Here is a 25,150-nt window from a genome sequence, read left to right on the forward strand (position 1 = left end):
AACTGACTTTACTTTGACTGGGCCTCTAAACTTGGTTAAACCAGAACAAACACGACCAGGTTTAACCTTTACCCAATCGTTCACCGCCAATCGTTCCACACCTAACTTATCTCGAACTCCAGACCCATTCTCGCGCATATTCGACCTAGGTGAATTGTCACCCAAATCTGCTAGCCCAAAACACTCTTTCATCCAAGCTGGTACGAGTTTGGTACCAGCCAAACGACCCCTCATCAAGTCAAACGGAACCTTACCAGTGACGCCATTCACCGTAGTTCTATATGCCCAAACCAAATCGTTGACCATACCCCTTACAGAACCACCAGAAGAGAGTGCCATCTGGATCGCCCCTTTCACCATCCTGTTAGCCCTCTCCACGATACCATTACCTTGAGGGTTGTATAACGAGGTTCTGGTGTGAACAATACCACAAGCATCCAAGAATCTCACCATGTCCTCCGAAACCAGCTGTGTCCCATTATCAGTCACCAATCTCACAGGGTAACCCTCTTCTCTGAAAATGTCAGATGGTAAGTTTATCGTTGTTTTAGTGGTTATTTCTTTTGTGAATTTCACTATTAGCCACTTAGAAGTTACATCAACCGTAACAAAACCAAACTTCATATCCTGACCTAACGAGTAAAAAGGACTGATAAAGTCACAACACACAGTGTGCCAGGGTAAATCAGGGTTATCTATCTTTCCAAAATCATTCTGACAACCAACTCTCAACCTTTTCTCACTCTCGAAACACTCCATGCATTTCTCAACCCACTCAGAAACCTGTAGGTCCATTCCTGGCCACCAGAAGAACTCCCTGATCCTCCTTTTCGTCAAGGACTGTCCCAGGTGTCCCTCGTGTGCCAACTTATATAGGTCAAACCTCAACTCCTGAGGAGGAATGAACTTATCATCCTTCATAATAATATTCCCTTCAACATCTAAGATTGACAAATCCTCGAGGATTCTAAGATATGGACGTGCAGCCAAAGGTAGGGTACTCTCCTAGAACCTTTTACAATTAAATCCTTCACACACCTTAGCACTTCATCATTGGCCATACAGGAGTTCCATCTATCTCTGTTAATAGCACCAGAGCAGATATCTGCTAACTCATCGATAGCTGCTACCGAACCCTCCGATTGCATAGCTTCAATGCCTACTTTGTCAACAATATCCCAAGGCAAAGGAAGTCTGGATAGACCATCCGCTTGACTATTCTGCCACCCAGGAATATACTCTACCCTTTACAAAAACTCTTGGAGCCTAGCAGCTAACCTCGCCAACCTCGCTGACCCTTTTCCAGCGCCCCCTGGAGACAGTAATTTAATCAATGGTTTATGGTCTGCCAACAACTTGAACTCGAATCCCCATAAGTACATCCTGAAGTACTCACATCCTCAAGCGGCCGCCAATGCTTCACGCTCAATGATAGAATAGTTCCTTTCAGAACTGGTAAGTGTCCGTGAGGCAAAAGCAACTGTCTTTAATCCAGAGCCATGTTCTTGTGCTAACACAGCACCTACACCAACCGCGCTGGCATCAACTGTCAACACCGACTTGCGTCTAGTATCAAATGGAGTAAGGATTTTGGCTTCACATATTGCTTTTTTGATGTTAACAAAGCACTCCTCTTGCTCAGCACCCCATACAAACTTGCACCCCTTCCTCAACAACAGTTTAATCATCTCAGTCCTTGCTGCAAAATTCTCTACAAACTTAGCATAGTATTCGATAAGGCCAAGAAAAGATCTTAATTGATCCTTATCACAGGGTGTTGGTGCCTTCTTTATTGATTCCAAAAGATCCCGCTTAGGTCTCACACCACAAGCAGAAAGCGTGTAACCTAAATATTCTACCTCTTCTACTGCAAATTTACACTTCTCTTTTCTTAACGTTAACCCTGACTGCTCCATTCTACTCAATACTTCCTTCAGAATCTGATTGTGTCTCTCCATTGTCTCCCCAAACAACAAAACATCATCCTGGAAATACACGACGTTATTTATCCCCTTCAAGACTGAGCCCATCATTTTCTGAAAAACACCCGCTGCCGACGCGAGACCAAAGGGCATGCGAGTAAATTGGTAAATTCCTTCCGTAGTGATGAAAGCAGTCAAGGCCTTAGAATCACTGTGTAGCTTTATTTGGTGGTAAGCACTCCTCAAATCAAGTTTTGAATAAAACTTTCCACCCTTCAATGACAAAATTAATTCATTGATATTTGGTAGCGGAAAGTTGTATACAACGATATTCCGATTGAGTGTGCGAAGATCCACACAGAACCTAAATTTGCCATCAGATTTTGTCGTGATCACCACAGGCGAAACCCACGGAGATATTTCTATCTGCTCAATCACACCATTACTGAGCATATCATCCAACAACTTCCTCACCTCCTGTCTAGCAATAAATGGTACTTTCCTCACTTTGTGCTGCATCGGAACTGCACCCTCTTTGAGCACAATTTTGTGGACATACCCTTTCAATTCTCCAATGTGTTCAGCAAACAAGTCTGGCATACTTTCCACTATCACTTCAGCAGTCATCATATCCACAACCATCACTTGTTGATTTGCTCTGGGATCAATGACAATATGAAGGTCATACTGATGACCCCAACCTAATATTGCAGGACCAGAACTTGCAACATAAACTTTTCCATGAATAGAGCGTCCTTGAAACTCGATCACAGCTTTCATGTACCCCAATAAATCAATACATTCTCCTTGGTATCCACAGGGATAGATATCTTTTGGGAATAAGGCAGTTCCCTCCCAATTCTCCCTAAATATTGATTCTGGAACTATGGTCCAAAATGAACCTGGGTCCACCATCAATTCAACCACTTTATTATTGATGTTGAAGGCTGCCTTAGGTCCATTCTTCCTACCAGGCTCCCTTTGGAATGTGTTCACTTCACCTAAACATAAGATTTTATTAGCACCTTCTACATTGTCTTGCATACTAGCTTCCCGCTTTACATCAACTATTGCAACTTTGTCATTATTTGACGTCTTGCACATTCTTGAGAAATGACCTCGTTTCCCACATTTCCTACACTCTTTATCAATGGCAAAACAACGTTTGTAATCTGCACCATGATAGGTACTGCCACACCTGCTACACATTCTAACTTGATACCTTCCCCTCTCCCCGCTGTTGTATCCTCCCGAACTTCTCCTTTCCGTTCTTTCATTAAGTTCTGACGGTTTCTTGTTCATTACTGCAACCTCACTTTGAGCAATAGACGACACATTCAACCCACTACCACCCTCTTTTACAATTTCTTTCCTCTCCATTTCCTTCATACAAGCTGTAGACTCTTCAACGACCTTCGCAATATCTATAGCAGCTTGTAAGGTGGGGTTCTTCGCTGCCCAAATTTTTCCTGCATTTTCTTGTTTTTGCATTGGACGATCATTTGATCTCTGATCATTTCGTCACGCATCTCACCAAAATTACATTTCATGGAAAGTTCACGCAGTCTAGTCACAAACTGGTCAACAGACACATCAGTCCGTTGTGGTTGTGTATAAAATGTATGTCTGGCCATGACAATATTCACCTCCTTCGAATATTGCTTCTTCATTCGCGCTTTAGCTTCAGTGTAGACATTGTTAATCGGCCTGCCATCTTGGTTCAATCCTAAAGGCAAATATTTGAAGGAATGTTGGCCCTCTTTTCCAAGTACGCTTAATAACAGAGCTTTTATTCTTGTTGCGCTGAAGTCTTTACCATCCAGCGCCTCTATATAGTTTTCAAAAATGTCTATCCACTCATCCCACTCTATTGGAGGTCCTCCACTTGACTGTAAAAACATGGGAGGTGCAATGACGCTTGGGTTTTCCATATTCCTCCTGTTCTAAAACTAAGGTATATCTCTTCTCTAACAGGAAATATCGTAAGTACTTCTTCTTCTTCTTCTCCCCTTTTTCCCTTAATGCAAACGCGGTGAAATGATCATATTACTCACTGTCTTCTTCGTGGGTCAGTTCCACTAGGTTGTTGCAAGCAGCGTTATTTTTTATTTTAATTTTTTTACTGACAGAGCGTTAGTCTATTTCTTCAACAAACGCCAGTTCAAGTACTTGTCTGAGGGTAAAAGCGAGCAGCAACGCTCTCCGTTTCGTTGCTAGGATACCACTAAGGGGAGTCAAAAAGGCCGCGACGTTGTTTCACGCACTGCGTATGCGTGTTGTGGTGTTCACGCTGACGTGCTACGTCAGCCCGGATTCCAACGTCAGGAAGAACGAAGAGAGTGAGACACCGAAGTATGGCAGTGTTGCGCGTGAGTGATATTTGAATGATGCTTAATTTTGCAATGGCAGTTCAAACATACGCGATTGTATTAAATCTCGGCAATTCAAAATGACAATTTCCTTATTTTAGAAATTTCTCGCTCACCGCTTTAGCAACCAGATGTGTTCATTATCGTTTTCTTTCTCTCGTTTCGTTCAGTTTTCATTTTCTTTTTTGAATGAGAACACGGCGTCTCCCTGCTTGCTTGCCTGATTAACGTACCAAGTCTTCCTTTACTCTTCTGTGTTGAGCGAGGGTCAGGCCAACTCTCCTTCACTCGTCTTTCCTTTGTAGTTAAATTTTCGTTTCTTAGTAATATATTCACCGTTCAATTTCACCGCATGGGTTCTTTTCCACCAGTCGAGTTGTGCAGAACAAACTCACTCTGTATTCAACTTGCCCCTCAAGCCAATCGTCGCCATCTGATGTAATCGAAGATAGTAGTCAGGGAAGCAGTATTGATGATTGAGTAGTTTAATGAAGATACAGAGGATAAGCTGGTGTTCCCAATCAAGGCTTAGGAGCAACTGGCAAGTAGAGAATGCCTAGACCATAAGGAGCATCATGACATCAGCAGAGATGGAATGTTCTCCATTAAAGTGACATGCAAACATAAATCAAATAAGAGAATACAACAATCTCCTGAGCTATTGGGAGAATATAGTGAATCTAAGGCTCTTGGATCTGTGGCAGTCCATGTGCTGGTGGTCCCCCAGTGTTACAAAACGTTCCTACTGAATCTTGCTCATGACATACCCCTGTCAGGAGATCTGTGGCAAGAAAAGACCTTTGCAAGGCTTGTAGCTCATGTCTATTGGCCATGAAGAAAGACGGACTCAGATGCATTCTGTTGTTGCTGTCCCACCTGCCAGGCCAGTGGGAAGTCAGGGAAAAAGCTCAAGGCTCCCCTGGCCCCATTACCTGTCATTGTCACTCCACTTGAGAAGGTAGGCATCAACATTATTGGACCCTTGGACAGCTTTAGGCAACAGGTTTGTCCTGGTCTTGGTAGACCATGCCACTTGCTACCCAGAGGTCATCTCTCTCAGGTTGATGGCTGCACCTGCAGTAGCCAGGGCCCTGGTGGGCATTTTTACCTGTGTGGAGTTCCCCAAAGATGTAGTGTTTGACAGAGGCACCAACTTCATGTCAGCGCACCTGAAGTCCTTGTGTAATGACACCCTTTCAGCCCCAAACCAACAGTCTTGTGGAGAGGTTGGATCTGCCTGAGACCTTGAGGCGTAAATGGGATGTCCTCCTTCCAATTCTACTCTTTGTCTGCAGGGAGGTGCCACAGAAGGGACTAGTATTTAGCCCCTTTGAACTCTTCTATGGCCACCCTGTCAGGGGACTTCTTAGCCCAGTCAAACAGGGGTGGAAGTAAACTCGCAAGAAATCCCCTTAGGATGTGGCAGGCTGGCCCACCGCAACCAGATGAACCACTTCTGGAAAAAGGCAAAAAGCAATCTTGAGGCCAGTCAGGAAGACATGAAACTCTGGTATGCCCAGAAGGCCACTATGATAGCGTTTTAGCCTGACCAGAAGGTGTGGATGATGGAGCGTGTGGAACTCAGAGCTCTCCAGGATCAATGTACGGGCACATATGAGGTGACGGAGCTGAAGGGGGAGTCCACCTACCTCGTGGATCTCAAAACCCCAAGAAACTCTTAAGGGTGCTCCACATGAAAAGCCTCAAACCCCAATTTCAGAGGTCCGAGATGAGCATGCTCCTGGTGATAGATGAGGGAGGGGAAGAAGAGAGAAAGCCTCTCCCTGACTCCCTGCCTGCCCAGGAACATGATGAGTCAGTAGAAGGTGTCAACCACTCTCCTACACTGACCCCAGAACAACAGAGTGACTGTCACCAGTTACTGGGACAGTTTGCCTCGCTGTTCTTCCTCCCCTCTTGATTCGCATACCTGTGCATCCATGACATCGATAGTGGTGTCAGTCCACCTGTTAAAAACACAATTTACAGGTTGTCAGGAAAGGTGAGGGCCAACATCAAGGAGGAATTCTCCACCATACTGATGTGAGGGGAATTGAGCCCTCCAATAGTCCCTGGTCCAGGCCTGTAGTACTGGTACCCAAGGCTGCCCCATAGGGCTGCACTCCAGAACATAGGTTCTGTGTGGACTACTGGGGTCTCAGCACGAAAACTGATGCACACCCCATCCCTCAGCCGATGAGCTCATACACAGGCTGGGCGCTACCAAGTTCCTCAGTACTTTTTATTTAACTTCAGGGTACTGGCAGATCGCTCATACTGAGAGGGGAAAAGAGGGGTCTGCATTCTCAACCCAAGGGGGCACCTTTCAGTTTCAAGTGATGCTGCTTGGTTTGAAGAATGCCCCTGCTACCTTTCAGAGGTTGGTGAACAGGTTCCTAGATGGGACGGAAGCATTCTGTGCTGCCTACTGGAATGACATAGCTGTGTACAGCTTCAGCTGGGAGGAACACCTATATCACCTCCAGGAGGTGCTTCAGGCCCTGCAGCAGGCGGGCCTGATTAACAAGGCCTGTAAGTGCCAAATTGGGCAGGGAACTGTAGCGTATCTGGGCCACATGGTAGGTGGGGTAAGGTGCAGCCCCTCCAGGCCAACACAGACTATCCTGGCCTGGCAAACAACAAAATCACAGACTGAAGTGAGGGCCTTCCTGGGCCTCACAGGAGACTACAAGAGGATATGGCACCATTGTTTCCCCTTTAACAGAGCTAACTTTTAAGAAGCAGCCCAGACAGGTGATCTGGACATAGGCCTGCCAGAAAGCATTTGATGTCCTCAAGGAGGCCATGTGTACAACACCAATACTTAAAGCTCCTGACTTCTCCAAGGAGTTCATAGTGCAAACAGACTCTTCAGAGCATGGCACAGCTAATTGAGGAGTGCCTAGACTAGCTTGTAGTCTTCATTAGCAGGAGGTTACTTCCACAGGAACAGAAGAGGTTTGCAATTGAAAGGGGGGCCTTCCCTGTGGTCTGGGTACTGAAGAAGCGGAGATCATACCTGTTTGGGATTCACTCCCGGTTTCAGACAGACCACAGACCCATCTGGTGGTCTGTGGTCTGGTGTTGAGGTGGTCCATCTCCCTACTGGGAATGGACTTTATGGTGGAACATCAGCCTGGGTCAGACTACGCCAATGCTGATGTCTATCCAGGTTTCTCTGCCTTAGTCAAGAGAACTCGCAAGGGTTTGGGTAATTCTCCACACTTTCAGCGGGGGGGGGGGCATGTGTTAGATCAGTCAGCCTAAGGGTGATCATCCTCCTAACTTTTTGTCTTCCTCCTCCATCTGCTACTAGTGAGCCTGCAGCAATGAATGTGCCAGCCACTGTAGTAGCCCTTTAAACGTTCCTCAGGACTGCCACTGCAGAGCCTGTGGGTGCAGTTTCAACAGCCATTTTGACCTGGCACAATAAACCTTTTGCCATGCCAAAACCATCTTTTTACTATATATGTCATACCTAGGGTAGGCTCTGGACAACCTAGAGGGTAGGGTGCCATGTATTTAAAAAGCAGGACCTGTAATTTTAAGTTTTACATGCCCTGGTAGTGGAAAACTCTTACATTTGTTTTTCACTACTGCAGGGGCTATATCTCCTTTAGGATAACATTGGTATTACCTTATTACTATTTATGAGTGTAGTTTCCAAACTGGAAGATATAACTGGTTCAAATTCAGTGTCTCTTGAATCCAAATTTAACATCCTAACTTATGGTGAAGTCAGATTTTAAATTGCAATTCTGAAAATTCCACTTTTAGAAAGTTGGCATTTTCTTGTCTTAGCCATTTTTTGGCTGCAGCCTGTTTCTGGTTACATGACTGGGTGTAGTTGGCAGTTGGGCTTTGTTTATTACTGCTAGACAGCCACACACAATGGGAGATTAGGTGTGACTAATTAGGCCATCACCGACAGGATAGGAGGGAGGGGCTGGACCCAACCTCACTTACACATGAATAGCCTGTGTCCTGTCCCCACACAAAGGGCTGCATACCCCCTATGGTTAGTCTGGAGCCATGACTTGCAAGGCACAGCAGGGCATTGTGCACTTCAAAGGCATGCCTCTAGAAGATTCTCCCAACATCAAAGGCACAACTGGGTATAAAAGATGTGCCTCAGGCACCACCACTTCAGTACACCTCTGGACCTGTGGATGCTCTGCCACAAAGGAGGACTGCTGTGTTTGCTGATGGACTGCTGCTCTGCTGGACCACTAGTCTGCTGGACTCCTATAGTGCTGTGGTGACATGCTGCCTGCTTCCCTCTTGCTTGGGTGAGAAGGATTGTACCTGCATCTCTTGAACCCAAAACCCAGAATGACTCCAATGGCTAGTTAACTGGCCTCCTGATCTGAATCCTCAGAGAGATAACAGGCTTTCAGCATGCTTCCAACTGTACCTGGACTCTGCCAAATGTGAGTCTACCCTTTTAAGTGGTGCCACCTCAGCCCTGGTCTCCTGGAAGTGGGCCGAAGGTTCTTGCCAGCAGAACTGAAGCATCTTCTCTTCTGAGCGATGCATACCGAAGCACAACTGATGCATCTCCTTGTCTGAGTTGTGCATCATCTGACTGAATGGATCTGAAGCATCATGGTGATAGGAGACTTCCAGCAAACTCTTACCTGCACCTGGACTTTGCCATCTGTGAATCTACTCTGCCAAGTTTTACCACCTGAGCCCTGGACCCCTGGTAGTGGTCCTTAGGTGCTTGCCAGAGGAACCAACTCATCTTCTCTGCTGAGCGACACATCCCCAAGCAGAACCAACACATCTCCTTGGGTGAATGGTGTATCCTAGAGCAGGACCAACGCACACCGCTGCGGCATGGTTTGGACCCGTCGCTAAAGACTCACATCATCACCGCAACCTGCATTGTGGGACCAATGCATTTTCTCTGCTGGGTGACTCATCTCGAGCAGAAACGGCGCATTTCCTCAGCTGAGCAGCGCATCCCAGAGCCGAACCAATGCATCGATTTCAGAAATGCAATTGCGGCGATGCTTTCCCTGGCACAGCTACTCACATCCCTCTTCGACGGCAGCCTCAACTCCGACAACAAGACTCCACATTGCAGCTTCAATGCTCATCAGAATTTAATCACTGCCTCTGCGGTGCATCGCTCTCCCCGTCGATAGCACCCTAGATGTTGACGCAACAGGACACCGCACCACAGCATCACCGCACCTCCGAACCAGTGTATCTTCATCACTGACCCACGCAATGCTCCACAATCAGATTTAAGGTACTCTAACAGAGGGCCTAACTGGGTCCCTGAAGCCGGCCCTCTATCCATGGCAGGGGGCCTCAACTAGTGACTTTAGTGAAAAGAACAAATGATGGATGGAATGCTGAAAAATTCAAACATTCGCCCCCAGTCACAGATCTAAGTTTAATCCATAATTTGTTTTACTCACCACACCACCCTAGTTTAGCCCTAGCCATATGCAAATCAGTCTTGACTCTGCTCCCCATGGGAACAGTCCAGCCTGGCGTGCGACCAGGTCTTCATGGGCAGGAAAAAGCATCCTCAATCAAAGAATCAATCAATCATGGACATTTTAAGCATGCTACTCACCCGTGAGGGTCTCAAGGCGCTGGGAGAGGGGGAGTTAGAGGGGGGGTTGGAGGGGGAAGGTGGGGTGGGAAGCAGCTCCGGTCAGTTGACAAGCCAAGTCTTGAGGTCTTCCTGAAGATTTGCAGGGTAGGGGCAAGCATTCTGGGACCGGTTTTGGTCTTTCACCCCCATCAGACAGACTAGCTTGAAATCAGTTGCACACTGAGCACAGGACCCTGGTCTGGGCATACCCTTCCTACTTAGGATGGCAAAAGCAAAAAGAACAAATGATGGATTGAATGCTGAACAAATCAAGCATCCACCCCTGTCACAGATCTAGGTTTAATTTATTGTGTTTTTGCTCACCATTCCACACCAATTTGGCCTAGCCATATGCAAATCAGTCTTGACTCTACTCCTTATGGGAACAGTCCAGCCCAAACTGCCAGGCCAGGTTCTCCATGGATTGGATAAAAAGAATTCTGGTACCGGTTTCGGGGTATCCCCCCTCATCAGCAAGGCTAGCTTCAATCCAGTGGCATAGTGAACATTGGTCAAAGGCATGGGCATACCCTTCCCACTTAGGGTGACAAAAGCAAAAAGATCAAATGATAGATTGAATACCGAACAAATCAAACATACACCCCCAGTCACAGATCTGAAACTTGTGACTTTGTCCCGATCCGACACGACCAGATATTCCTTGATAGCGATGTGTGCTGTTTGGCGCTAGTTCAACCTAAAACAATGATATTGAATATCTACAGTTCTATTAATTAGATTATTGTCATTTTGGTCTTGTTTTATTTATTCAAATGTACTCTATTATTCTAAATCTGAAGTGAGCTCCTGTTATGGTGTGCTGACATTGTTTTACAGTTTGAAGTGTTGCACAAACACACATTACCTCTGAATTAAGCTTAACTGCTCTGTGCAAGCGACCAAGGGGATGAGCACAGGCTAATTTGGGGATTTCTTGTGCATTATCCTGAAAAGTATTGTGGTTGATGCTTGACAAGGGTTTACACCCCAGTCAACCTGCAACCTAGGGTCGTACACTCATACATTCTCTTTTAAAATTGTAGAGTGAGGAAATTGCTATGGTTTTTGCTTTCATTCATGGTAAACTTGATGTGCTGTGATGTATGGTTAAACCATTACCAATTCCTTCCCAATTAACAGTACATTTTCTCAGTATGGGTGCCAGCCATGAATGTTTTAAAATAATCGGCTACTAAGGCGAATATATGTTCCCAAGCTACTCCATAAATAGATTGGTTATATCTCGGGAGAAGGAGCTCTCATAGAGTGAAGTAGAGTTTTTTTTATCAATATTCTTGATTTATGTTATAAATACATTGGAGGGCTCTGCATTCAGTGATTCTAAACAAATATCCGTGACCCTGGATATGGAAGTCCAGTAAGCAAACATCTCTCGATAGGAAGTTCAGGACGTCCAAGAGTTGTATCAGAACCACCCCACTCTAGCCCTTTCAAGTTCATTTTCAAACTTGCAACTTTAGCCATGAAAGTGAACAATTTTCTTTTTGAAGTCAGATTCTTCCAACAAATCAAGGAAAGAGGCATTGGCTGGTCCATCACCCCAAAAAGCTGATCACTTCGGACTGAATGTAACACACGAGAGCTCCCTCGATAATCCTTTCTTCCAATGGATGATGCCGATACATAGACAGTATGCTGTGTACTGGAAAAAATACCCCAGAACTCCTTGACATTTTCAATAAATCTTTAAACTATAGATGACAGGACATCATGTTTACCATGAACAAAAGTAAGAGAGAGATTAATTCTTCTAAAATAGAGGATAATCAGCTGCTCACCGCAGTAAGCACCAAAAACACAGTCAGAAAGATGTTACAGCCTTTTTTTAGGCACTTACAAAAAGCAGCGCTTCCTGTATTGTCAATTTCTTCATATAAGAAGAAATATTTATAGGAAAGAACAGTATTGCCACAGGTCAGATTTACTGAGCCAGACATTACACCACAGTGATTACCTTAAAAAACTCCTGTCACCAACCACAATGAACCGGATGTGGAACCTCACCCGTTTGAAGAGACATCACAGATATGGGAACTACTCCATATCAACTCATAAGAATACCAGCGATGATTTTACTTACAATGGTAACAAAATAAGTCACGCCAACATCACAAAGTGCAACACAATTAACACTCAATATCGGATCATTTGCCCTGAGACTTTTTATACTTTTTGGCAAGCCCACACAAGAATCTAAAAAACGTATTCAACAGCACAAAAATAGGAGAGTCACGGTTACCCTGGTGAGATGTTTTGGGAAATGAAACGTACAGGAAATTAGTTTAAATGGACAATCCGCTACACAGTGAAGCCAAAATGAGAAAAGGAAACATACAGAGACTTCTAAAAAGAAAAGGAATTTCGGGGCAGATTTACAAGCCCCTTGCTACAACTTTACGGCGCTGTTGCGTAATTTCTGTGATGCAGCAGCCCGCAAACAATGCGCCACGATGCGACATATTTACTACCGTGGCGCATCTAGGGAGATGCGTCACATTGTAAAGCCCCGCGCAAAATTATACCTGCGTCAGGTATAATGTATGCAAGGAGGGTGTTCTGTCGCAAGGAAGCCTCGGAAAAGTGACTCTGAAATCTAATGGATTTCACTGAGTCACTTTTACGACGCCTCTGCGTCAAAACCTTGCGCCTGCTTGAAGCAGGCATAAGGAGTGACGCAGATTGTTGGGAATAGGCATTCCTGACCATTGCTGGAGGTGCGTCGTGTTTACGACACAACTCCAGCAATGCGCTGCATTTCCGCCAAAAGATGCATCATGCATCTGTCTATCCTTGCGCCACGGTGCGCCGCATTGCAAATGCGACGCATTCATGGTGGCGCAAGGCTTTTTTTCATCACGCAATTTAGGTGACGCATCTCTGCTCATATGCATTGATGCGTCATTTCTATTAAACATGCCCCTTCATGTTTATCTTCAAAATTAAAACTTTGGAAAATGGCTTTGATAAAACACAGCGACTTAAGACGGCGTCATGTGGTATGAGTTGTTTTTACACACAGCTTTGCTGCAGAATAAATACAAACTTTTGTGCCTCACACTATATTCTAAGTATCAAGACATTCTATACTCATATTTACAGGAAAATGATCACTGGAAACATAAAAGGGACATTTTTCAACAGGGAAGACCCCTTTGGCATGCATCACCTCCTGTCAATATGCATCACAAGGGAAAGAGGACACACAGCTAACCAGACCCTGCAAGTATCACCCATCAAACTCCTGGGTTATAACGCATTGACAGACTAGATAGGATGATGGGAACCAAAAAGGAAGATACATCAAACCTACAGAATCAGTGTGCTGCTGCAAATTTTCCTTTTGCTAATATAACAGCACTCAAGTAGAAAAGTGCAAACATATATGTCAAATTACACATAATATGAGTAGAAATGGTGAGCAAAAGAACGATGGTTTTAACCCAGATCTCTTGTCTGGGACTGAATGTTTGATTTGTTCTGCATTCTGTCCATCATCTGTGTGTCTTTTGCTTTCTCGCCCTAACTGTGTAGCGTATGCCCAGATTAGGGCCCCAGGCTCACTGTGCCATTGGATTCAAGCTAGCTTGGCTGATGAGTGGTGATATCCTAAAACCGATCCCAGGATGCTTTTTTCTGGTCCAGGGAGGACCTGGCTTAGCAGTTCGAGCTGGACTGTTGCCATGAGGAGCAGGGTCAAGACTGATTTACATATGGCCAGGTCTAAACTGGGGTGACATGGTGAGCAAAAGAACGTTGGATTAAACCCAGATCTCTTGACTGGGGGTGAATGTTTGATTTGTTCCACATCCCATCCAACATCTGTGTGTCTTTTGGGAGAACAATTACAGGCGCAAGGTCTGATGACTGTCTCAATTTGCAATCGGTCTGTAGCTTCTTTTATACAGTTCATTGTAGGTGATAAAAGGTTTCTGGTGATCCATGTATGATAAGTTGCTGCCTTTGGAGTCATAATTGTCTAATGGAAAATACAGTTGGTCCTCGACCTTGCGTGGACACAATGTGTCCTATGGGTAACATGTCCAGATGTCCGACATGGGGAGCGCATATCACTGCTGAGTCCTGATTGGCTATATGTTCCTAACTCATGTGGTATCTGAATTTATGGCATTTTAGGAGTGCTCGAATCCACTCTGGTCATGTGTGCTTTATTGGGGCCAATCTCCCTTGACCATTGTAATATCGCTGTGCCTATCTGTGGGATTGATCTAAGGTTTCCTGTTTGTGCATTTTTGACTGCCAGCTATGTGCAACCCCCCCTGTGACCTATTAATCAGTGATCTCGGGCCTATGTCTCAGAGCTTGCCTGACTATGTATTTGCAAGTTGGGGTTGATGTGAAGTTCACAACGGGTGATGTAGTTAATAAAGACGCAATGTATCATTTTCCATATTGGCATCAACTTTTTCCATATTAATAAGGGGTTAACGTTATTACTAAAAACTTTCTCTGGTTCTTCTGAGTAAAAATCCCCCAAATACCTTTTTGGTCCCAGATTATAATTGTCCATCAGCACTATCGGGAGGACCTTGAGGGAGGTATTAAACAATAAACATACAGTTTCGGCTTTGTTAGTTGTATACCCCCCCGTATTCATAAAGGTCGCAATAGATTACAGTGCCCTTTAAATATTAAATTTGGTTGGATTAAAAAAAAGGGCCATGTCATCAGCAAATAATTTCAGTTTGACCCCTGGGTTCAAGGGGGATAAAATATTTGCATCCTGGCAAATGGATTGTGCCAGGGTTCAATAAAAAGGACTCAAAAGTAAGGGGGAAGAGGGCGGCCCTGGTGGGTTCCACGGTTTAAACTCATTTGGCCTGCTGAGGAGTTGGGAATTATCAACTGAGCTATTGCCCTCTGATATAATGATTGAATCGATCTCATACACTGTGGTGGAAATTGTACCTTGTCAAAAGCACGAAATAAACTCCTCCAGTTCATGAGGTCAAAGGCCTTTTCTGCATTGAGCAAAACAATTGCCATTGAAATCCCGACTGTAGTCACCATATCTATAAATTTGAACATAAAATGAGTGCTATAATGCACATTTCAGCTTCTAATAAAACCATCCTGATCCCTGCTATAAGAAATCGAGCTATCTTATCAACTCGGTTAGCTAAGATCTTATTATGAACCTTATCATCAGAATTCAAAAGAGTAATGAGTCTATAGGGTTTCGGGTCCTTGGGTCTTTCCCTACCTTGAAAATGTTCACCAAGACCCCTTTTCTAAATGAGCCCGGCAGTAGTCCCCTAGCCAACAGATACATAGACAAAGCACGTCTTAATGATGTAACAAAGCTTTATAAAACTCGGAGCCAAAGTCATCTTCCCCTGGGGTTTTGCTATTGGGGAGCTATCTTTTAACCTTCTCCATTTCTCTCTTAGACATGGGCTTAATAAGAGAAAAGCCTCCTCTTCCATCTGGGCAGGCAATCTTAAACTTTCCAAAAAGTAATCTATTTGCAGGTCCTGCCTCCTATCTTCCACCAAATCACCTGAATACAGAAAGTGGCCTATTCCTCCCCCTCCTCATTGACTTGCTGCTGGAACGTGTGATTATTAACCAATGCTTTGTATAGAAAAAACTCCCTTATCCTTTCTTTAGCAAACATCCATTGCTCCACTGAGGAGGGTGCCCTTAAGGCCTGATAGGCTCTATCTGCTTCAGTCTGCAAATTATTGACTCTTTTACTTTGCTCAAAAGGATTGAATAGATATCAGCTCCTCTTAATGGTGCACTTATACGCCTCCCAGATGTTTAAAATATCAGCTGATGTCTTGTTTAGTGAAAAGAAACTAACAATCTCCAGGGTAATCAAATCTATTAAATTATTTTCTAAAATAATCTTCTTATCCATTACCTACCTCTAGACACCCCTTGCTACTAGAGGCTCCCATTTCAAAATAACAGCCCAATGATCTGTTAAGCCACTAGCACAGTGCTCAATATGAAAAAATCGAGAGTGAAAGGGATCCCAAAAAGATATCAATCTGTGACGCTGTGTCAAACCTCAGTGAATAAGTGTATGACTTAACACCTGCCTTCTTTACTCGCCACACATCCACCACCCCTTACCGAATGCAGATATCTTTAAACATCTTTTCAATATGTCTCTTCCTTTGCACTCTACAAGGGTAAGAAGAGCCAAGCTCAAATCCGGTATAAAGTTAAAGTCACCTCCAATCAAAACTTCCCTTCTTAAAGGAGCTCAATTCCCATGCCAATTTCAATAAAGGGTTTGGTTGCCCAATACTGAGCCATGATAGGAGGCAAAGTTAACTTTAAAGTTACCAATCTCAACTGGGAGTATTACCCAATGGACATCCCCAACTGAGATTAAAGGTTGACACCTCATTCTTAGCTCTTGTATTTTTACAAAAATTGCTACCCCCTTTCTGGCTAGCTGAGGAAAAGAAGCAACCCCAGTGCTTCAAAAACCTAATTTTATTGGACTCCTTTCCCCTTATCCAATGAGTCTCCTGCAAAAGGATTTCATTGGGATTAAAATGCAAAATTGTCTCCCTCTGTGTTTTATTTTTAAGCCCAATGACATTGAGACTAATCACTCTCATCCCTGCCATCCTAGAAAACTAATCTAGAGACCCACCCAAAGCTTATTAGGGGCTTCTACTCATCGCTTCCCCAGATTCAGACATGCATAATTTCTTTCATTATTTCTAACGTACTCTCCTGTCTTGGATTCACCTTCCCTTCCCCCTCCCCATTCCCCCTACCCACTCTTCCCTTTCATCCTCCCAATTTCCCCCTACCCACCACCACCACCTTCCCTTCCCCAACTACCACACACCACCCACAAGACCTAGCCCCGAAGGCTAAGCCACCCATTTGCCTCCATATTGTGGTGCACTTTCTAGGCACCTGAGACGGCTGTGGTGTCCAACCCAATGAGAGAGGAAAAAAAAAAAGAGAGAAAGTAGACAGAGGAAACAGGCAGAGAGATATATAGCTGAACCCTAATGGCTAGCAGGAGGCATCCTCCAATTGAGAGAGAAACTTTCTTGCCTCTGGTAGAATTCTTCCAGCCTATAGAACTTTTAATTTTGCAGCCAGCGCCACTTTTGCCTTAATAAAAATTAACCATTTGTTTAAATTCCCACCGTCGGTGGGAGGTTTCAAAGGACACATCAGGGAAAATCTGAAGGAGAAATCATTCTCAACGTGAATGGATTTTCATTTAATAACTTTTCTGAAAATGTTCTCCAGAATTCGGAAATCTTGAAAATGTACTAATATGTACAATGTTTCTTCCCGTCTTTTGACACTGTTGCCAAGGGCACTCTATGAGCATGGCCTACAGATAAATCTGGCAGTGGTTCCTTCAACAGATGGAAAGAAATCAAGTTGGAAACCGCTTCAGTCATTTCCTCTGTTTTAGACTATTTTCTCCATGTTCTCTTCCAATTATTAACCCTCACAGCTTGTGCTGTTTTGATCTCTTGAACTTATTTTAAGGAAAGTTGGGTAATGGGGAAGATATTCTCCTCAAAGCTTTCTGAGTCAGCCACAGATGGGTTCGGCATCCCTTGATCTACCAGATTTTCTGTCGATGCCGAGACCTTTTCCCCATTGAGCTCTGAGTGGGGTTGGTGAGTACCTGAGAGTCTATGATCCCGGGGGAGGAGAAGGTCACTATCTTCCTTAGGTATGTGGGTTAGAGGGGGGGTCGGCAGTCCCCCTCTCTGTATCAGCAGGATTCCAAAATTGTAAACCTCTATCTTCCCCTTACTAGGTCTCTAAAAATGGGGTATTGCGTTCCCCTCGATTTCTCCTCCTGCAAAGGGTCACAGCTAACTGCATTCAGTGGGAGGGAGGGTGAGGGTGAGGTGATATCTCCAGAGGGCCCCTCAGAGCTACCTCTGAAATGCCCCTTAGACTGATTGGATAAACTTCTTCCTGGGGGGCCCAACAGGGCTAGTAAATCACAATTTTCCCAGTTCTGCCATTTCCTTTTGTTTCACCGTCGGGATTAAAGGTGACCAATATGACAAAAGTTCTGCAGATTTTTAATCTCTCCCTCAGCTCGCCACCACCTCTCAACACTACTTCTGTTGGCATCCCTCCTTTTTTCCTAATTTGGCGCATCCTCCATGGCTAATTGGGTGTTATGTTGGCTCACTGAGGTTTTGAACAGAGAGAGGGAGTCCAATTCACCTGATTGACTTAATTTCATGAGAATATAACTTTGATAGGGTTTCACCTTTCTTGTGGAAGTTTTCCTTTTTAGCATGCTTCCAGATTAGAGACATCCCCTTCATCTGCACTCCTTGGGTATGGTGAGGTACTTTAATCTATTTTAATTGTATTGCCCCCCCCTTCAAGCTCTGTTCTCCATTCACAAACCCCAAGCACTGCCGCAACCTGACCCTTCTCACACATCAAGGGGGCTCCTACCCCCATAGAGGAGCGCAGTATACAGAGGGTCAGTTGGCAGATGAAAAGGTTTTTCGTCAGGCACTTTGAAGCTAGTGGTGAGGTGCTATATCCCAATCTTTTATTCTTTTATTTGTTTTTGAGCCACCCAGAGGGGGCTGCCCTCGGGGGGAGATCTTGTAGAACAGGCAGGAGGGCTCTTTAGCAGAATTATATCTGAGCAGGGTGGGGAGGGTCTTTCTTTGTCTGATCCCCTGTCCTTGAACCAGTTAAAGCTAACCCAATGTCAAATCCATAAGTATTCGCATAGCAAGAGGCTTCATATGGCCCCCTGCCTCCCGCCTCCTACCTTTGTTCAGATGCATCCCTTAAATGAATTCCAACTTCGTTCAGCTACAGCATCAAATTGCGGCTCCTAGCTTCCTTGTATCAAGCATGGACAGCAATCTCTCACAATTTCTCCTCTGCGTCCCACACTACTGCAGCTGCCGCCATGAAGTCTGAGCCGACGTAATGTGGGAGAGGTCCCCTGTTGGGATTCCTCTCTCCCATCCCAGCATGATTGTAGTAATTTGATGTGTTGTTATGATTTTTATGATACTTGTGCAGTACTCCCATACCTCTGGAGTGTGCATTGATAGGAATGAGGTGTAGGGCCAGATATACAAACATTTTGCGGTGTGTTTATGTCACAAAAATGACACAAACAGTGCTGCTTTGCATTACTTAGCATCAAGGAGGCGTTACATGGGTGTTACTTTGGCGTTTCCATGCAATCACCCATGCTTTTTGATGCAAAACCCTATCTACCAAAATATGAGACAGGGCCTTTGCGTTAAACACTAACGCCACTTTAAAGCAGACGCTAAAAGTAGAAATGTTTTCATTTATCCTTTCTTTTCTGACTTTGCATGTGTGCTGCACTGTAAAGCACACACACAAAGTAGAAAGGTTGTAAAAGTTGTCCGGGCATAGTATTTTGTACCGGGCAAGTAACCTTCCCGTACACACCCCATGTTAGACTCACACACACACCATTGCATATGGCACAAATGTGTGTGAGCAACACTCGGCTACAAAATTCTGCACCAGCGCTAGGGAGAGGGGAGAAAAGAGCCATATCTCTGCAGATATGGCACTCTCTTGCTCTCTCCTTCACAAACAACATGTTAGAAATGGGGGTCTCTAGTTGGCAGAGGTAGGTACCTTTTTCCAAATAGGGACCCTTGCTTTCAGTCAGGATAAGGGGGATACACACTCTAGATAACCCCTGCTCACCCCCTCAGTAGCTTGGCACGAGCAGACAGGCTTATCCCAAAGACAATGAGTAAAGTAGTTGTACCAACACTGACAGTAACACAGTGATAATACCACATATGGACACCACACCGGTTAAGAAAAATATACAAGACCAAAACAACAAAAAATCCAACATACACAGTTAAAAATATGACTTTCAAAAGGTTTCACGAACTTGTACCATAGAAATCTATGGATGTGTAACTTTTCAACAAAATACCTGTAGATGCGTCAGAGTTCCACAAGGCAAACAGACGCAGAGTTGGAAAACAAAAAGATGCGACACTCCTGAGACCTTGGGGAGGCGATGCAACTGTTCTGCAACATGCAGAGGACGAGTTGCGTCGAATCCGGTCTGTATGGGGAGTGATGAGTCGCTTCTTCGTGACGGTTCTGGTTCGCATGTGATGCGTCGGAAAAGCGTGCCGCACAGGTATGATGCGTGGAAAGTCAGGGTGCGTTGGCGATCGATGCAGCGGCATCGAGTGGCGCTGCGTCTGTCCTCTTCAGCCACAATCCCTTGATGCATCAATATTAGCAGTTCTTCACGTTTCTTCTTTCTTCCAGCTCGCAAACAGCAGCAACAACCTCCAGGGGGCCAGAACTGGCACAGGCACCTCTTGGCAGGCTAGAACTCACAGCAGTAGAGTTCAGGGGAGCTGGGTGTGAAGTATTTGTGTCCATGAGAATTCAGAACAGGAGGGCAGCTCACTTCAGGCCCTTGGATATCTCCTCCAAGCAGGGGACACAGCACACAGCAAAGTCCTTCTTCTTTCCTTGGCAGAAACAGCAACTGCAGGCCAACCCCAAGGCACACAGCAAGGGCAATACTTCTCCTAAGTCACTCCAGCTCTTCTCCTTGGCAAAGGTTCCTCTTGAATACCAGAAATGATCTAAAGTCTGGGTTTTTGGGTCTGATACGTATACCCCAAAATGCCTTTGTTCCCTTTGTGCAAGGGGTTTTGAGCCCAGTACATACCAGTCCTGGGGGCACTCTGCAAGTTCGCAACAACATCCATTGTCAGTGTGAGCCTTGGCTCCAGACACACCACAGGGGGGCAGAACCAGCATTGTGGAAGGCAGGCACAGCCCTGTTCAGGTACCGGTGCTACTCCTCCCACCACTCCAAATGCAGAATAGGCCTATTCAGCATAGTGCTGACTCATCCAGACTCCTGGAGCCACTGCACCTCCCTAGCCCCTGTCACTCCTAAGCCAGACAGTCAATCCACAGCCAGACAGAGGCACACAGGATGGTTGAACAATAAAATAGTCACTTTTTAAAAGAGGCATTTTCAAAAACACAATTTAAAAACATCTTTACTAAAAGATGTGTTATTAAATCCTGAGTTCAGGGATACTAAACTACATTTTTCTATCTTATCCCTTTGGGAAGATATGCTGGTAAAATGTTACAAAGCATTCCCCAGTCGGTGCTATGGGGCAAGATAGCCTTTCAATAGTGAAAAACGAAACTGGCGTTTTTTCACCATCAAGACATGTTACACACACCAGTACATGTTCTATCTTCCACATACACGTGGGCCTACCATCAGGGTGTCCAATGTGTAAGAAAAGGGAAGGGTAGGGCCTGTAAAGTTAATGCACTTGCCAAGTCGACATGGCACTTAACAAACTGCGCGCAGGCACCGCGTTGGCAGATCTGAGACATCTTTTCAGGGCTACACATGCGGGTGGCACAATCAGTGCTGCAAACCCACTGGTAGCATTTGATTTACCAGCCCTGGCACACTCAGTGCAGTTTACTAGGGAGCTCCTGGTAAAACAAATATGCCAATCAGGGAGAACCAATCACAATATCAATTTACACAGGGAGCATACGCACTTTAGCGCTGATCAGTAGTGGTAAAGTGCCCAGAGTCCTATAGCCAATAACAACAGGTCAGGAAAAAAAATAGAAAGAAGAAGCAAAAAGTTTGGGGAGAACCTTGCAAAAAGGGCCATTTCCAACACAACACAAGACAGCATTTCTGGCTGCTGCACTGCGTTACATGAGAATGTATTAAATCTAGCCTCTAGTGTTCACTCAAGGCCTGCATGTGGTTGTGGTGAGTAGAATTTGAATGATGTTGCTGCCGTTGGATGTTCAGAAGTGCAGTGTGTTGGTGGGGGTAGTGGATAATTACCTCCATTAATTTGATCAAGCTCAATAATTAAAATCATTACACGTACAAATAATTTGTCTACCATATTAAGTAAAATCATTACATAAAAACAAGCAAACAAGGACAGTGCAAATTTGCTAAACTATTCAACTGTTAAGAATGTTCCTTCAGTTTTTTTCGGCACTGCTCAAAAACCTTATACACCAGCAGTTTAAGATCATTATAGCTTCCCTGCATTAGTGGATGGATGTTCTTTGAATTAAAGGGTTGATGAAGGAGTTTGCTCCTTTTCAGCAGGAAAGCCAGGCAGATGCATACCAAATGAAGCAAGCCCTTCTTTGTATTATCACATAATCTGAAACTCATTGATTTGAAGTTCCCCATGATGGAATGTGAACAAGTGCTGGTAAACCTCCGAATGGATAGAGCATGAATTTATACTTCAGAATTATTGAACATCCTGTTCCAAAATATGATTGTGTTTTCAGGGAAGGTAACTTTTTACAATCATCTATGCACTGGCAGCCTGCAACATTTTGAACAGGTGTAGCACCTAGCCTGGGACTGCACGGCTCCCAGTACAGTATTCCAAACCTTTTAGAAAAGGTGGCACCTGTCTGCACATTTAAAACATTGTTAGTTACTATGTGGTGAGGCAGTACCAAATATCGATGACCTACGAGGTGAAGGCTGCTTCTTAAAACATGGAACACCAAAGAATCAACACAAACAATAGATCTTCAAGTGATTGTGCAGCGGGTATTTCCAGATGTTGACATGGACTATCACCTAAATGAGAGTGGTGTCAGTTCTTGCATATTCATTTACTCATCCACATATATGTGCCTCTCTGTGACTTAACCACCCACTCAAGAGCTCTCGCTAATCAAAATGTTACTCATGCCTCATATCTGTTCGAGATGAAAGCGAGCACTAGTCGGTGGTACTCAATCTGTTCTGCCGGAAAAGCAAGATTTCACATATTGCATTCTGTGAGAAAGGCAAGCTTGCTTTGCTACTGCCATACTGTCCCTCTTCTGTTAGGAAGTAAAGCTTGCACTGCTACTGCCCAATTTGCACCGTCCTGTGATGGGAACATCTTGTGCTGATGCTGCCCTAGCTGTACCTGTCCTCTGAAAATTGGAACTATTAAACAAAAAAATTGCCAGTACTGTCTCCCTTTTACCTTTCAAAACAACAAACCATACGGGTTACACACTATGGTCCATAGACACAAAGATGTCTGATGATAAGAACTCCGCGAATGGTGTGAGTTCGAAACGCGTAGACATATTATGCCATCTAAACAAAGGAGAAATCAAAAAAACATTTGTCAGCAAATAAGTTTAATTATTGACAGGAATTTATTGTTTATGGCTTACTGTGAATAATAATTTTTTCCAGTGTATATGCTTATGTATAGAAGATATGTATGGCTGTGGATGGATGAGGGTATGATTGTTTTTGAATTCTAAAATTGTTTTGAAATTGTTGATATTGTACAAAAGGTTATTGTAAATATTGTGTAAATTTATATGTGCTTAGGAGGTCTTGTAATATATAGTGAATTGGTGAAATAATAACCAATAATCCTTTTTTGAAAAAAACTCAATAATAAAACAAAAGATTTATTCAGACATCTTTGTGTCTATGGACCATAGTGTGTAACCCGTAGGGTTTGTTGTTTTGAAAGGTAAAAGGGAGACAGTACTGGCAATTTTTTTGTTTAATAGTATTTCGTGGCTCAGCCTTGCTGTTGGGGGCCCAGACCCAGTGGTGGTTTTTGGTCTGAAAATTGGAAAGCTTGCACTTTTCCTCCCTATGAAGAGGGGGGTTTGAACGCACTTGCCTAACATGCTCAGGCCAGTGAGAAGCTTGTGTTAGGCCCAGGGCAAAACAAGTTGAAAGTCTTTCATCCAGAGACCTTGGTTTTGATCAAAGCTTCCCAGCTTGACCAAATAGTATGCCTCTGGGTGCGTTGTTTTCTTCTGTCTGACCCGGTGTTTATGATCATTTCATTTGAGAGCACCTTTAACCGCATGCGTGGCTTTTTTTTAAAAAGCTGCGTTACATGACGAGCTCAGCTCGTCATCAGCGTGCGAGCGGCACAACTCATGACGAGCTGAGCTCGTCATGAGCGGGGAAGTGGTTAAATTATTCAGTTCAGGCTGAACACTGTATAAAAACCTCTTGTGTGTATTGTTTAATATACCATAATGTTGCTACATCTATAACAACAATAGAGGCTTTGTATAGGTGGCGCACAACAGCTGACTTGCCTCCTAGATCATTAATAAAATTGTAAATCTGGGAAAAGGGGGGAAGAATGCCATACCCATCCAAGATCTGAATTTCACAATGTCTGATCAAGAAACCCTATTTCAATCCCGGTTTCCAATCTTGACCAAACAGTGTGACTCTAGGCAATTACTTTTTTCACTGTGCCTCCTTTTCCATGATCACCACATCTGAGAGCAATTTCAAATAATTCAGTTCAGGATACAACCTGTAGAAAAATCCGAAATACACTTTAATATGTAAAAGTTCCTACTTCAGCTATAAATAAAGCTGCAGTCTGCGACCCATGCCTTGGGATAGAAGGTCCAGGCTAAGTTCAGAGTTGTTCTCTTCAGCCTCCACATCACTGCTTTTCCAGACAAGTTGCTACACAGATGAGACCACAGGGAAATATGGGACTTGCCCATCACTACCTCACTACCACTGTCCTATTGGTGCTGTTAACGAGGAAGAAGATGCTTTGGTGTTGGGCATGGTTTGTGGTTCCAATGCCTTTGCACTCATGCTTCCCACACTTAGTCAGCTGCAAGTGTGGTTTGGCAAGGTTTGCACAGTCAGTTTCATAGCACAGACTAAAGTGGCTCCCTGAAAAACATACTGCATGTGCTGAAAGCCTCACCAGTAGCATTTTGCAGGACCTCGTCAAGGAATGGGCCCTGGTAAAAATATGCCCCATCTCTCCTATTCCCCTAAACCATCTCCCTTATGAGACTAGTGAACATGTCATTTGAAGCAGTGATTGTTTCACAATTTTTGTGGGATACCTATAATCCTGTGGAAGATGCCAGACCCCACAAGGATTATATTAGAGGACCAAAATATATTGATGGAAAAGAGAAGTAGGGTCCATTGCTCAGCCCTCCTATTTTTAATCTTGTGGTAAGGAGACGCCACTAAAACATTTTTGGCTCACCAACATACCATTTTAACATAGGTCTGATAATTTAATAAAGGAGGAAAATAAATGTTGACATAAGAGACGTAATCACTCCCAAACTAGGGAACCCATAAGTAGGAGATTGTACAACCAGTGGAAGTAGTACTCTTGAATGCTTTCTAGTGCAAGATATGGAACACATTAAAAGAGCAT

At 44.2% G+C, this 25,150-nt stretch overlaps 1 protein-coding gene across 1 annotated transcript in view; it reads left to right on the top strand.

Annotated features, from left to right (window-relative positions):
- The window catches only part of ABCA13 (ATP binding cassette subfamily A member 13), a 2,470,580-nt gene that overhangs the window by 51,661 nt on the left and 2,393,769 nt on the right, over positions 1-25,150 (top strand). The window lies entirely within an intron of this gene.

The sequence above is a fragment of the Lissotriton helveticus genome, chromosome 4_1 (assembly GCF_964261635.1).
Source record: "Lissotriton helveticus chromosome 4_1, aLisHel1.1, whole genome shotgun sequence".
Classification (NCBI taxonomy): Eukaryota; Metazoa; Chordata; class Amphibia; order Caudata; family Salamandridae; genus Lissotriton; species Lissotriton helveticus.